This window comes from Doryrhamphus excisus, chromosome 20 (assembly GCF_030265055.1).
Source record: "Doryrhamphus excisus isolate RoL2022-K1 chromosome 20, RoL_Dexc_1.0, whole genome shotgun sequence".
Taxonomy (NCBI): domain Eukaryota; kingdom Metazoa; phylum Chordata; class Actinopteri; order Syngnathiformes; family Syngnathidae; genus Doryrhamphus; species Doryrhamphus excisus.
Genome location: NC_080485.1, coordinates 1839897 through 1856085, shown reverse-complemented (window position 1 = coordinate 1856085; position 16189 = coordinate 1839897). Strand labels below are relative to the sequence as shown.

The window sequence follows — 16189 nt, the reverse complement described above, 5'->3', positions numbered from 1 at the left end:
CCAAGCAGAGTGGAAGAAGATCTACTTGAGATCAATACTGTTGGTCGATGCCACTGTGAGACTGCAGTGATGAAAAACTCTTCTTTCTCAGCTTGCCGATACAGAAGGAGGAATCTCAGGGTGAGGAAGGGTGCTACCTCATCCACTAAAAGGGCTCTATTTCCACGCAGGTTGCTAAAATGTATGGTTTGCATGTTTGCTTTAGTTACATTTAGGCCATTTGACAGACACTCCCAAAGGGATTGGATGCTGCCTGCTGCCCTGATGATTGACTGCACAGGCAATGCAATCATATTCATGCTGTCAGTATGGCCACAATACATGTTTATAGAGCCATGCTTTGTGCGCTATGCTGCTGCTTTGTTGGCTGATTTATGACAGCAAGCCGCCAGCTTAGCTACCCTTGAAAGAGCTTCCGTCTCTAATAGTGCATTCATCTTCCTCCATTATTAGTCATTGATGTGTTACCTTGTAGACATGTTAGAACAGGGGTGTCCAAACTTTTTCCAGTGAGGGCCACGTACTGAAAAATCAAAGGATGCAAGGGCCACTTTGACTTTTTGGAAACCAACATATGTAGATATGCCAAGAAATATATATATTTCAAGATAAAATATGCATCTCAGATATACATCTCAGCTTTGTGATACATGCAGGTGAAAAGGAGTATTCGTATGAACTTTGAGTCTTTGCACTTTTTTTCCATATTTATGAAATAAATATAATAATAATAATATATAATAATTATATAATTATTATATAATAAAATGAATATAATAATTATATTATATCGTTATATATATATGTTATATTATAATAATTAATATAATAAAATATATAAAATTATATAATAATAATAATAATAATAATAATAATAATAATAATATATTTCAACTTCCTTTGTAAATAGTCATCAGAATTTTTTCTTGTAATGTCACAAATTTATTCTTATCATATTTGTACTTATTGGTACATTTTGACTTTTTTCTTTTTGGAATATGACTTTTTTGTCTTAATTTTTATACTTCATTCTAATAACATTATACATTTTTCCGCAACCTAATTTATCAAAATATACAACTTTCTTTGTCGTTTTGTTTTTGTTCCCGCCTCTCGCCCAAAGACAGCTGGGATAGGCTCCAGCACCCCCGTGACCCTCATGAGGAAAAGTGGTAGAAAATGAATGAATGAATGAATATTTTAACTTATTAGTACATTTTTACTTTTTTCTTTTTGGAATATGACTTTTTTGTCTTCATTTTTATACTTCTCATAACATTATACATTTTTCCGTAACCTAATTTATCAAAATATACAACTTTCTTTGTCGTTTTGTTTTTGTTCTCGCCCAAAGACAGCTGGGATAGGCTCCAGCACCCCCGTGACCCTGATGAGGAAAAGCGGAAGACAATGAATGAATGAATAGATGCATAGGTTGGCTATTGGTGCAATATTGTGCCCCGCACGGCCAAAAGTGGCTTCATTTTCAATGATGCATGGTGAGGAAGTGGCAGGGCTCCCTGTGGGAAATTGAATAGTCCATTTCGAATCGAGTGTGCCCTGGAAAATCCATGGGGGTCAGTGGCAATTTGTCTCGGGAGGTGTGCACCAAGAGTCATTACACTCAAGACCGGCATGTCCTCAGGGACAAAAACACTTTAAAAAGGAGGCCGAGTGTTACCTTTTCATATGGATATAAAACATATCACATCTTTTCAACTGGCATTTGCGTAACAACATACAGCAGGTTCCGTACAAATTATGATTTACAATGATAATGATATTACAATGTGTTTGTTTTCCTAGACCTTTGTTTTAGAGCTGATTGGATGGCCAATCATTCGATAGATACGATGTTTAAATAGGTGCCTGCTTTAGCAGCCGTCAAGTATGCAATTTTATTGTCTGAATTGTGTTTTTTTTATTTTTTACTTGAATGCAAGACAAGGTCTCTCACACAAAAGCACCATTTTTCCCGCCGTCCTTCTATTTCTAGTCCTGCCAAGATATTTTTTTTTCACTCAGGCTGCAAGAAATTCATCTGCTTCTGTGTTATTCATCTGGCCTCCCGTCTCATTTCCTGCCGTCACCCCCACCCCCACCACCCCACCACCCCACCCCCAACTTCTCTGTTTCCTGGATTCACATCACCTGTGCTCTGCCCCCACATCCTTTGAGACTGAGCCGGGGAAAGACAGTGGGAGATTACATGACCCCACTTGGTCCACAGCTATTGTATCAATGGGTTTCTCAGAGCAGCGTCTTGTTTCGCTTTCTGGGCGAGATCCATCGCCGAGCAACAAAATCAAAATGCCAGCGAGGCTGCTGCTTTGCATTGTTGTTTGAGGAGATTCTGCTCTTTCTGTATCGATTTTAGTCTGCTGCGCAAGGAGGCATCGCTCTTAACAGGTTTAAGTGCTGAGGCAGTGCAGTCATGTGAAAAAAGATTTGAGAATTATCGGCAATTGATAGTCTTTGTTTAACAACACCAGGACATTAAGGCTTTCGAACACCCAGTTTTTGTATGATGAATCTTCATAAAGGTAAAAATTATGTTCAATGTTTATTTATCCTTTTGCATTCATTATTTCATTATCTTATTTTCTGCATTACAATTAAAATGATTTTCCATAAAATGTATTTGTAGGCAGCGTGGTGGCCGAGTTAGCACGCATACCAGACAGTCAATGAGATCGGGAAGACCTGAGTTCGATTCTCCTGTTTGCATGTTCTCTCCATGCGTGCAGGTTTTTTTTTTCCGGGTACTCATTTTTTTTCCCACATTCCAAAAACATGCTAGGTTAATTGGTGACTCCAAATTGTCCATAGGTATGAATGTGAGTGTGAATGGTTGTTTGTCTGTATGTGCCCTGTGATTGGCTGGCCACCAGTCCAGGGTGTTGCATAGCCCCGCGACCCTAGTGAGGATAAGCGGCATAGAAAATAGATGGATGGATGTATTTTTTGGTGTCTGGAACGGACTAATTGGATTGACATTATTTCCTGTGAGAAAAATGGCTTTGCTATTTTCGTACTCTTCATTTTTCGTGGGACGTTTTGGAACAAATTATAAACAAAAACTGAAGTACCGTTGTAATAAAAAAAAAGATGAGATTGAAAATTTGATTGTTGGATTAAAAAAAATGAAACACATGCTTTCAAACAAGTTGCATTAAAGCATTAAACTTTCAACTTATACAACTTATAAACTTATACAACACAGTTCTAAACGTAAGTGTCCTCCCTGTGCATCATGGCGCAAACACAACAGGCTTTAGGTTTAGGTTATTTTTCTGTGCAAAGTAAGACTTTGCTTAAATAACAAGCTGGATTTATATTGATTACTGTTTGCAATTACATACTCTGACCAGATGGTTTAGTTAAATGATGATGAGTATTTTTGACTTGCATGAGTGTAATCCCGTACAGCTGTTCAGGTATAGAGTTTACAAATAAAAGGCCTTGTTCTTATTAGTGCTTGATAAGCTCACTTCCTGCGGGGACCAACATTATGATCTGTAATATATTGCTTTGAAAAGGTGCTGCTGAGGCCATAACTTGTCATTCCCTGCGCTCATGCAAAGGTCAGCGGGGAGCTGTCAAAACATTTGTGTTATGGCCAACATGCAACCACAACGAGGCTTCCAGGGGTTAAAAGTCAAACCGGTCTTTCGTTTCATTCTTGTACTAAACCAGGTTCTTATTTTATTAAGATTTAGATTTTTGACTTCACTTATCACCACCACTACTGTCATTAAGACTAATGATGAAAAAGTCAAATGGCAAGTATGCATAATTAGATGTAAGAGCGGCGTGTTGGTTTTAGCTATATTCTAAATCTTTATTGCAAGAGACCATTTGAAAATATTTGGATGGTTTTACAAAACCCAGCAGCACCCGTTTTCATTCACAGATTCCTACAATGCTTGCAAATAGATCTTGAATATTATTTTCATTAAAATAGATCTCGCCAGACAATATTGCAAAGCATGTAATGTTTTTCTGAGGAACTATCATTTGAAATCATTTCTTCACTCACCCACTCCAATTTAATAATGGCATTGTCACCTTACCCAATTGAAAGTAAAAAAAAAAGTGTTCTAATGATTATAATCCTGAAATGTACATCCACGCTTCTATGAAATACACATTTCAATTCGACCTATTTGCATTTTTAGGATGTCCAAATAAGAATGACAACAGAATATTATGCAATTTAACATTCATAAGACACATGGCATCAAGCATTTACCAGTAAAGAAACTTGAAATTTGCACTTAAAATGTAATTTAGAGACTGTGTCAGTGACTAAAATAGGCCCGCAGATAAGAGACGGGGATGCCTTGCACATCATTAAGTGTGAAATATAACAACACGCCACCAGAGCTGCCTGCTGCTCCCCCGGAGAGACAACAGCCAGACAGGACTCGGCACAATTATGGCGAAGAGAGCCTCAGACCGACCCAGCTTCCATTGCATCATTTTATTTTTAAATAAGTCGGTAGGACAAAAGTCCAGTATAACACATATCATGTAGCACCTAATTAAAAGAAAAATCAGAATCATCTAAATGCTTTTTCACAAGCAATGAGTTAGGTTCTAAAACCCGCTCTTTTATGTGTGATCATAAAATACGTTAATATTTATAGTAAAAGACATTTCTCATCGTTACTGTAGCTCACACTAAATGCAAAAGCATGAGTTAATCAGCGAAGTGCCTCCTTGAGTGTTGGACTACGTCCAGTTCTGTGTTGGTTCACGATGAAAAAGGAGACAATTGCATTTATTGTAAGTAACAGTACGAGTATTGTAAGTAACAGTACGAGTATTGTAAGTAACAGTGCGAGTATTGGAAGTAACAGTACGAGTATTGGAAGTAACAGTACGAGTATTGTAAGTAACAGTACGAGTATTGTAAGTAACAGTGCGAGTATTGTAAGTAACAGTACGAGTATTGTAAGTAACAGTACGAGTATTGTAAGTAACAGTACGAGTATTGTAAGTAACAGTGCGAGTATTGGAAGTAACAGTACGAGTATTGTAAGTAACAGTACGAGTATTGTAAGTAACAGTACGAGTATTGTAAGTAACAATACGAGTATTGGAAGTAACAGTACGAGTATTGTAAGTAACAGTACGAGTATTGTAAGTAACAGTGCGAGTATTGGAAGTAACAGTACGAGTATTGTAAGTAACAGTACGAGTATTGTAAGTAACAGTGCGAGTATTGGAAGTAACAGTACGAGTATTGTAAGTAACAATACGAGTATTGTAAGTAACAGTACGAGTATTGGAAGTAACAGTACGAGTATTGGAAGTAACAATACGAGTATTGGAAGTAACAGTACGAGTATTGGAAGTACCAGTACGAGTATTGGAAGTAACAGTACGAGTATTGTAAGTAACAGTACGAGTATTGTAAGTACCAGTACGAGTATTGGAAGTAACAGTACGAGTATTGTAAGTAACAGTACGAGTATTGTAAGTACCAGTACGAGTATTGGAAGTAACAGTACGAGTATTGTAAGTAACAGTACGAGTATTGGAAGTACCAGTACGAGTATTGGAAGTAACAGTACGAGTATTGGAAGTAACAGTATGAGTATTGGAAGTAACCGTACGAGTATTGTAAGTAACAGTACGAGTATTAGAAGTAACAGTATATAGAGTATAACATGCATGAGTTTCACACCAACAGCCTGGTAGTGCAACCAGCATTTTAAACTTGCTGGATGGTGACCACTCTGATGCTAATGTCGTCTTCCATACATCCATTTTCTATGCCGCTTATCATCTAGGGTCGTGTGCGTATGCTGGAACCCATCACAGTCACCAGTTAACATGCATATTTTTGGAATGTGGGAGGAAACCAGAGTACCCGGAGAAAACCCACATACGCACGGGGGGAGAACATGCAAAAGTGGAGAATCAAACCCAGGTCTTCTCGACCACACCCATTCTGTAATACCCAACCAATTAACTAGCATAAACAAGACATTACTGCATAGCTTACATTAGCATGCAATGACTGTACTCTAGAGACTGCTAGTATGTATGACATGTACATAATCGTCTACGGGACAGTGGTGAGTGACAGCCATTAATGTCATTTTAGGTCGAACAAAATGTTTACAATGTTTAACTTTGTGACAAATATCGACATTTATTTGTTGAGTTGTTGTTTCAGTTGAAAAAAAGTGTAGTTTTTAGTCAAAGAGGGAACACACCTTTAATTAAAAACAACAACAACATCAGATAGATAGATACTTTATTAATGTCCAAGTAGGTTGTTTACAGCCACATCTGCTAATGTCAATATTTTTGGACCCGAGTATGCACCAAGCATCAATAGGCGACTTAGAGAATAATTTAAAAGATGAAACATTTTAATATTTGGGCGTACTATAACTTACAAACATTTGGACATTATTATGATATGCAACGTTCAAACCAGAATTTAGTACACAATATTTTTGTACACAAAGGGAAAATTCATTCATTCATTCATTTTCTACCGCTTTTTCCTCACGAGGGTCGCGGGGGGTGCTGGAGCCTATCCCAGCTGTCTTCGGGCGAGAGGCGGGGTACACCCTGGACTGGTCGCCAGCCAATCCCAGGGCACATATAGACAAACAACCATTCACACTCACATTCATACCTATGGACAATTTGGAGTGGCCAATTAACCTAGCATGTTTTTGGAATGTGGGAGGAAACCGGAGTACCCGGAGAAAACCCACGCATGCACGGGGAGAACATGCAAACTCCACACAGAGATGGCCGAGGGCGGGGACCGAACCCTGGTCTCCTAGCTGTGAGGTCTGCGCACTAACCACCAGACCGCCGTGCCGCAAAGGGAAAATTGATTTTCCGAAAGGAGAAAGTTAACTAACCAGCCTATTCCGTCACTTGAACCACCTTGATCACCAGATGGTTAAATCCACACATGTTGTGACTCAGGCCAAACATCATTTACATTCATTATACATCATATATTATATTATACAACTCCTATGGAATCCACCTGTGCCCCGGCATAGAGCTTCCCAATGAATAGGCAATGAATAATATACATTACAGAGGAGAAGAAAATCTGGATGTAGTGTTGACATAGGTATTTTCCAATCTTTATCATATCTCCCCTACTCCAGATCCCTTGGGATATAAGGGATGAGTGCAGAAAGTCTCCTAACGCTGTGGTTTTTTTAGACTGCTGACAAGCTGTTCTCTGGCTATTAAATCCATTTCTCACTGTCAGTGGAGCTGGAGCTGCTTCGATTTGAATGAGCAGATACTGGGGCTCCTGACGCAATGGGACCGATACGCAGTATACACAGCGAAGGCTATACGCAGTCCGTTGTATACATTGGGCTTTTGTATTTTGCAAAATTATACATGTATACTAAGTGATTCTTACGAGTAATTATGTTTCTATGTTCTATGTTCCAGCCTTCCCTTTGAATGCAGATGACCAACAAATGTTGTTTTTCCCATGAGGATGAAATGACCATAGAGATAATATTTACAGCATATTACCCTTAAAACAGCTTGCCCCTGTTTAGAACATAAATTGTTGTGTGCTTTAGTACAGTGGACACAGATTGTGTAATCACTGTTGTGCTTGCTGTTAGGGAAATTAGGCTGGTAGGTTCCCACTAGGGAGAAGACCAAAGGGAACTAACAAAAACCGCTTTTTGTATGTGAGGCTCCTGAGCTGCCTCTTTTTATAGCGTCTTTATTGTTGCTTTACTGGCTGTACTAATGCCTCGTTTGGCAAGAATGCTCTATTAATAAGCCTGATTAAAAATACTAGAAGGAAAGAGCTGATTATTCCTTTTGATAAAAGGTGTTTGGAAAAGAGAAACCACTTTCATCAAACCTGATAATCAAGGAGTAAACTACATCGTTCTAGATGCAAAGTACTAGTTATTTTCTGCACAGTCAGGCAAAGTGTCAATTAAGGTGTCTATGTCTGTACTTAACACGTACACAAGGCGCACCATATCATAAGGCGCATGCTGAAACATACAGGTGAAACGCCGGAGAACATGAGTTTGATGCGGCGTGTCGAATGAAGGAACAAACTTTATTTTCTTGTTCAACATGAAGTCACAGTCTGAACTGCAGCAAAAGGACAGCCCAAAAAATCGCAACAAAATGGTTCTTCCTACTGCCGGATCATCCTCAACTATAATAGCTCGCGGTGAATTACTGCATGTATGAACCCCCGAGCACTGCATGGTCTACAAACAAAGGCAAAGGAAGCAAAACTATTTTCTATTAATCTTCTCCCACAAATCCATCAAAGTCCTCATCTTCTGTATCTTAATTGAACAGCTGGGTAATTTCACCATCAAACATGCCGGGTTCCCTCTCATCATTGTCAGAGTCAGTCTCGTTGTCAGGTGGCTGTCCAGCAATGACGCCAGAGCTCGGACAACAGTTAAAGCTGATACCTTCGTCCAAGCCTCCACAATCCATTCGCATATGGCGGCTTGTAACTCGCTTGCTTCCTCCATGCTTGTAGTCTTTCATCCATTGCTCTCACGCATGTCCAGCGGTTGGGGTTATTTGGTTAATCCTCCTGGAATGATGGCAACCGTCAAGAAAAAGTCTTCAGTGTTCAGTTTGTGTATGTTTGCATATGTTGTACTTCATGCATAAACACGTCTACTCAAGACTAAAGTTGGAGAAAAGAACTAGTAAAAGAGTTTGTGTATAAACGTGATTGTTATGAACTTTATTTCGACTCTTATTTGAGAAACAAATGGCCCTGTCTTTGAGAACACACCATCTATAATTCTTTGTCCTTTTCCCCCCTAAACAGTTATTCTGCCTATGTCGGCCTTGGCGCCTGAAGATAAATAAGGGGAATTAATTTGTGTCAGGATGACAGGAAAGCACTGCTCTGTTTGGCAGGAAAAACAGAGCAGGGAGGTGTTATTAATGACCAGACGTGTGGACTGCAAGGACCACAGTTGCTATGAAGGAGGTCACGACACAGGGAAGCGAGCTTTTGGGAAAGAGCCGGTGAAACCAGGGTGCTGCCACCAGAATTAAAGAATAATGCCTTGGATCAACAGAAGGGATACTCTTTTCAATATTTACTTTCCTCTCCTCAGCAGTGCTAGTTTTTAATATCACAATCTTTGCTAGAATCTTTAGTTGCAGAAACAAACGTAATTATTTTCCTCGAATTGACCAAAGCGTCAATGGCAGATAATCCTGCTTCTGATACCATTGAACATTTGAAGCATTCTGCTGTCACCCTGGCTATCAATCTAGGTCTGTTCAGTTTAAAAAATATATATTTTCCTTTTGGTATAGTTTGGCAATAATTGGTAATAACATTAACAATAATAATAATATTTAGGGGACAGACATTTTTTAGCCATCACAAAACCTAATGTCTGGCCTAATGTCTAGGAATCCCATTTCTGACACCAAATCCACAGGAGATACAGTGGATAATAATAATAACAATAATAATAATAATACGAAGAAGAAGAAGCAAAAGCAGAATAAAACTGAAAAAAAACTAAAACCAATTGCAACCTTAATTTCTTTATTGGTTTGTTAAACTGTTCATTATTTCCTACCTGAAGCAGTAGTGCCTTTTCAGCAGCCTTGTAAGTGAAGAGAAATTACTTTAATATTTAATAGTAGTAATTCATACATTATTACTTTACTAAAAATATACCTTGCAGTGTCACATTGGGGTCATCTGCCGTAAGCAGCCTTGATTCATGATGTAATTAAAAGTGTGGATTCACTCCTGTTGTGTAAAAAAAAACAGCAGTAAAAATGCCGCAATAAAAACTGTCATCATAAAAACAGTTGGTACCCTCCAGCCACTTATGCATCACTACTGAGCATGTAGCCACATTGTAAATATTAGCGTTAATTGTGCAACACATGGAAGAAAGGAGATGACACAATGGGGGACACATTCTTTTTTATGTAGCTGTTGTATGAAATGGGGATTTCTAAAGCGAACTTTACGCTCCGTGGTAAATATTACAAACAATGACACTTTAGTGTCTGGATTACAAAGCTGCAGGTGAAATATATATATGGCTGGCTGTAGATTATATATATATATATGTGTGTGTGTGTGTGTGTGTGTGATTTTGATCAAACAGACGTCATCAGTTGAAAAATTGCAAAAAAAAAATCACCTTATCAAAAGGTAAAGACCACAGGCTATGAAAGCCAAAATCTGCTGAAAATTCTAATTTTCCGTCTAATTTAAAGGCACAGGCGCGGCATACATGCCCTGTGCAGCGCCAGCGTACGTTTCAATTGTCATGAACGCCGCAGTCCAGCACAGTGTGGCGCACCCACACCTCTGTCCGTCCCACACACAGCAGAGTGTAATCTTGACCAATCAAGTGGACGCCTCTCATTGCCTGTAAATGCACTGGGCCCACTGGACTGCTCATCAGAGGTCAACACGAGTACAAAATTAAGTGACAATTACATTAAACACAGCAGCAGGCTAATTCAGGCATTATGCTTGTGATTCACCTGCATTCCTGCCCTGTCATCACCAAATAGGAAAACCTTTGATGGTATAGTCTCTTTTATATTCACTCTCCTCCTCATCCTCCTTATTTTAATCTACTCTTTTCAGACCACCTTAAGAATAAAGATGAAAACAGAAACATTTGTGCAATCACAGGTAAATCCTAAAGACACTGACTGATATACATCTACTCAACTAGCTTCTCTCTGTATTCATTCTTTTTTCTCTTTGAATGAGATTCATGAGATGATAGAAGCCAAAGCGTCCATAGCGGATGCCGTGGACTAAAATAACAATTTACATAATCATGATTTGAATTTCTTAAAACACTTTAAAGGGAACAGCAAAATGAATGTTTAACTATTAAATGAAATGTTTAAATAATAATATATTATGTTTTAATAAATGTCATCAATAAAAGTAAATGCATGCTAGAAATAACACTGTAAACTTATTGATTATATATGGAATTTGTTGCAATTTATTATACAGGCATTGTGTTGCCGCAAAGCCTGCCTTTAAATTGGCATATTGTCTTGTTTATCAAATCCATTCTCCCTGTGTCCAGACAGAAACGGTACTTGGATTCTTTTAAGTCAGAAGATCACTAGGGTCAGATAAAGATCCATCAAAGTCTTGACTAGTGCTACTCGACCCCGCCTTGGACCCAAAAGGCTCCACAGTTGCTTGGCAACTTGCAGTTCTATAATTAGTCCTGAGATGTAGTGCCTCCAGTCTCAAGATGGTCAGTCTTCAGTGGTGGGTCAGACAGCACCAGGAACCACACCCACACATGATGGGTCTACTCAAGTGGATTGATATTATAGTGCAAAGCACTTTGTCAGCAAGTCGGCACAGGAAGCAACTTCCCCTAATGGCTGTAAAACTAATTTCCACAAACTGACTAAGAGGGGAAAGAATTCTACTACTTGGATTTAATTTCCAAAATGGAGCCATGACAAATTAGAGTATTAACTCCATAAAGAGTCCACACACAGTTAGCGTGTATGCATTACCACTGTGAATAATGGCTCTGTTTTTAATTTGAAAATGTTGCATAAATAACAATATTTAATTAGCATGATACTTTGTTTTCTGTGTATTCTGTGTTTTCTACTGTACGTATGCTGATGTGAGAAAACCGCAAATCTAATGAAGCCATTGGGAGCCATTAGTATTAAAATGTACATATTTTACCGTGCTAAATCTTGCTTAAAGCGCCAAATGTGACAAATGAGCTAACGTGGAAGCTAAAGGACACTTTTGGCAGACTAAGGCAGAATGGCCCACCCGGCAGTGATTTGAGAAAGCAAATGGGGACTTAAATAAAGACAAATTGCCACGGCCATATTGTGGTGAGATTGCATTCTCTGATAGAGGAAAAGAATAACAGTTCATTCTCCTGAGAGACGTGTTTAAATAAATCATTCCCCTAGCCCATGAGTGCGTCTGAAGGAAGTTGTGTTGGGAGGTGTGTAGATGTGTTTGCACAGCTTGGAAGAATTAATGCATGGGAGATCAAGATGGTAAAATGCAAGCATGGGCATCCCTCGCCACGTCGTTGTTCGAATTTCCCAGCTTTTCACTCTTTCACCGCTTTTAAAGAAATATATCAATAAATCATGCTGTTTTGTGAATGGTGGTTAGTAAAAATATACATATTTAAACATATATTATATATTTTTTGCTGAATTAAGCATTTTTAAGTATACATTGGCAAAATTACGTAAAATATAAATATAAGGCATTGAAAAAATGCATTGACACGTTAATGATATGTAGTATTCTACACTGGTCATGAAGTGTCAGCAGTGTTACTGTAATGTTCGATGAGACACACAAGCACTACACTTGATCATTTCAACAACAGCCGTTTATTGCAGGTTTGAATTAACTCACAATATCCACAATACTTCCCAAAGTCCGACCATAAGGAGGAGACTCACATTCTCATTGTGGAGGGCTTCCTGTTTTACACCTACCAACCATTGATCGACGTGCTGAACCAGCATTTTTATTTCCATCCCGTATCAAGAATGCAAAAAGAGGAGGTGCTCAAGGAACTACATGGCACCAGACCCCCCCCCCCCCCCCGGCCTTTTTGATGGCCCCGTCTGGCCCATGTACTTATATAAGTTCTTATAAAAGAACTTACAACTACTACAACTACAACTTACAACTACGACACTTGATCATTTCAACAACAGCCGTTTATTGCAGGTTTGAATCAACTCACAACATTCACAATACTTCCCAAAGTCCGCCCATAAGGAGGAGACTCACATTCTCATTGTGGAGGGCTTCCTGTTTTACACCTACCGACCATTGACCGACGTGCTGAACCAGCATTTTTATTTCCATCCCGTATGAAGAATGCAAAAAGAGGAGGTGCTCAAGGAACTACACGGCACCAGACCCCCGGCCTCTTTGATGGCCCCGTCTGGCCCATGTACTTGAAATACAAGAACTTACAACTACTACAACTACAACTACGACACTTGATCATTTCAACAACAGCCGTTTATTGCAGGTTTGAATTAACTCACAACATTCACAATACTCCCTAATAAAAAAATGGCCTACTGTAACCCGTGCCAATCTGAACCAAAACTCTAAATCCCCAGCGTTATTTCCTGACCGCCTCACCCAGGGAACGCTTTAATAGCAGGACACATAAGCACCAGTCTTATTTATGTCTTAAATGGCTTATATTTCATTATTATGTCTACAATATTGGGTAATTGGAGTGTACAGGTGTTATTTTATGTCTGTGGGCTCTTAAAAATGATTGTTTAATTGTTTAACTTTTAAAAATATAAAATTTATACATATGGAATTTTCTTTTTTTTCAGGTCAAATTATAATAATTAAAACAGCCACAAGTCTTGATTTGACTCCATTGAACATGACCGTGTATCCTCAACATTAATCTATCTAGTGACCTGAAGCTATGTGGCAGTGCTAGATGTATTTATCGACATTGTTGACGGTGTTGAGTTGCGACAAGAGTAAGTGACTAAGAGTGACCCCACCAAGAGTGACCCACCTCACTTCTGACGCACCCACTTTCCCATGCTTGTGGCCGTCATTTTAGTTCCTTGTTTTAAAAACCCAACAGCCTCCATTATCTGCTCCGACATCCTCCTGTATTGGTAGTCTGCTGCTGAGCAATGACAATGAGCTCTCTTTATAGAATAGATTCATAAAAGCTTAATAAAGAGTGACCCTGGGAGCCACATCTGCCGGTAGTCTCTATAATTTAAAGCATATTCTCAGTCCTCTTGTTGAAGCGCTTTACATTTCACTTCACATCCACAGCTCCGTAGATCACTAATATATGCAAAGGTCACGGTGGTTTTGATTTATCATTGTGAGAAAACATGCAACATGTATTATTGATTGATGTACGGTTGCTCATTAGAAACACTAGCAGTTATATGGAACTAAATCAAGACATAAATTCAGTCGCTATACTCGAGCTTTGTTTTTACTTATTTTAGACTTCCTTTTCCCTTTGATTTCCTCTCTAATGACTTACTCTGGGACACCGAGGAAAACAATGTTGCAGCTTTGTAAGCTAAACAGGAGAACATGTACTCCGCTCTAAAGAGTGTCCTGATTGGCTGTACTGTTTGTTTCCTGTGATCCCTCTTGTCCCCCTGCTCATCCTCATCCTCAACCCCCCCGAACCCCTCCCTGGTGATTTGCCTGCGGTAACAAAGGCACCAGTGTGGATTCCATCTCGAGTTGATCCTCTGAGGAGCCTCATCTAATGAGCAACACAGTGTATCGAGTGGGATCTCGGTGCTTCTACCTAGAGACTGGAGAAATCCTCTCCACGTCCACCATGGGCCACAGGCTATCATGCATATAGATCACTTTTATTGCTGCATGATGGCATAATTAAAGCTTTAGCATAACGTTGTCAAGCATCTTGCCGGAAGTAAGATTACGAAACACAGCTGATACTAATTGCAACCTTGTCTAAGTATGTTTCCGTGATAAGTCCACTTAAAACTGGGCTTGGACTGTGTCAGTTAAGTCCATTTCCAGCCAGAATCAGGACGGATTTCAAGGCTTGTTGGAGATGTGCGATAAAACTGTTTAGCAATTTTCCAAAGATCAGATTGATTTTTGGTGTCAGAAATGTGATGTTGCTTGCACAATAAAAGCTTAGCTTGTCTTGGATAAATAACTCATTTGGCATCTTCGTTTTTGGCTCAGATAAGAGCAAATTGATCAGGGGCGCCAGTAACTTTATTGTTAGCGTCATTTGTTAGCATTTGTAACATTGTCCTCTCCTTCAGGGGGGGGGGATTAGGGTGATGACCTGTTTAAAATGTGCATAACAGCCATCTGCAGGATATGAACTAGTTCATACTAGCCCCTATAAATGAAGCATGGCAATCAAATCCAATATAGATACTGACAGGCAATCCTCCAATAAATGAAATTATCGAATACAAATACTCGTAGTATGCAGAATAATTGAAAGATGTGGGGCTACTTTGATGTGTACATTAACATTACATTCGATGCCAAAACCAATCAAATGTAGGTCAGTATATTGCATTATTCACTATATAAACTGCAATATATTCATTCATTTTCTACCGCTTATCCTCATGAGGGTCGCATGCGTGCTGGAGCCTATCCCAGCTGTCTTTGGGCGAGAGGCGGGGTACACCCTGGACTGGTCACCAGCCAATCACAGGGCACATATAGACAAACAACCATTCACACTCACATTCATACCTATGGACAATTTGGAGTGGCCAATTAACCTAGCATGTTTTTGGAATGTGGGAGGAAACCGGAGTACCCGGAGAAAACCCACACACAGAGATGCCAGAGGGGGGAATCAAACCTGGGTCTCCTAGTTGTGGGGCCTGCATGCTAACTCTCACTCGTCCACCGTGCAGCTCTGCAATATAATATGCTTAAGAAATAACTTTATTTTTTGAATAAGCCATGGGCCAATAAAGAATAACAGGCCGACCCCCCCCCCCCCCCCCCCACACACACACACTTTAGGCACCGCTAGTTTACAGTGTTTCTTTAAATGGTGTCAAATTTGCAAAATTGACATGTTTTGTTCATGGAGCCAGCCATGGAGCCACGCAAGGTGGACCGAATAGTCCGAATTTACCATGTGCCGTTGCACCCCAAGTGGGCACCAATGTCGGTTCTCTACTTCGAGAAACCGTGTCATCAGCTTGCTATTCAAGTGAACAAATGTTTCATTTTGGTATTAGCTAATACAACAATTTGGCAGAGTGATTATTTTGTGGACAAGATTCAGAGGATAACCATATCCATTTCCATCCACTGTCTCTTATTTATTAACTGGAAAAAACAAACAAAAAAAAAAACATTGAATCCAGATCAGTCGATGCTGCTGAGGCTCATGTCCACATGTTGGATCTCTATTTTGAGTAACACTTGAGCCTCCGTGGGAAGCCTTCCCCCAGAGTGGTAGCTTGATAATATCCTGGTATTGTTAGAGTCCAAGATAAATGCCTGTGCACTGTGACTCTCTTGGCGACCGCAGGTACACAAAAACACAGCACTATCTCTGTGCCAACTCAAGCAATAAATGGAGAAGACCACTGGAGTGAAGCTTTTAGCTTGCATCCCGGGGAGTCCCCCAGCTGGTGACATTTC

General features: G+C 39.5%; 1 protein-coding gene across 14 annotated transcripts in view; it reads left to right on the top strand.

The window, feature by feature from the left end:
- LOC131107920 (neurexin-1a-like) overlaps positions 1 to 16189 on the top strand; it is a 282890-nt gene that overhangs the window by 30648 nt on the left and 236053 nt on the right. The window lies entirely within an intron of this gene.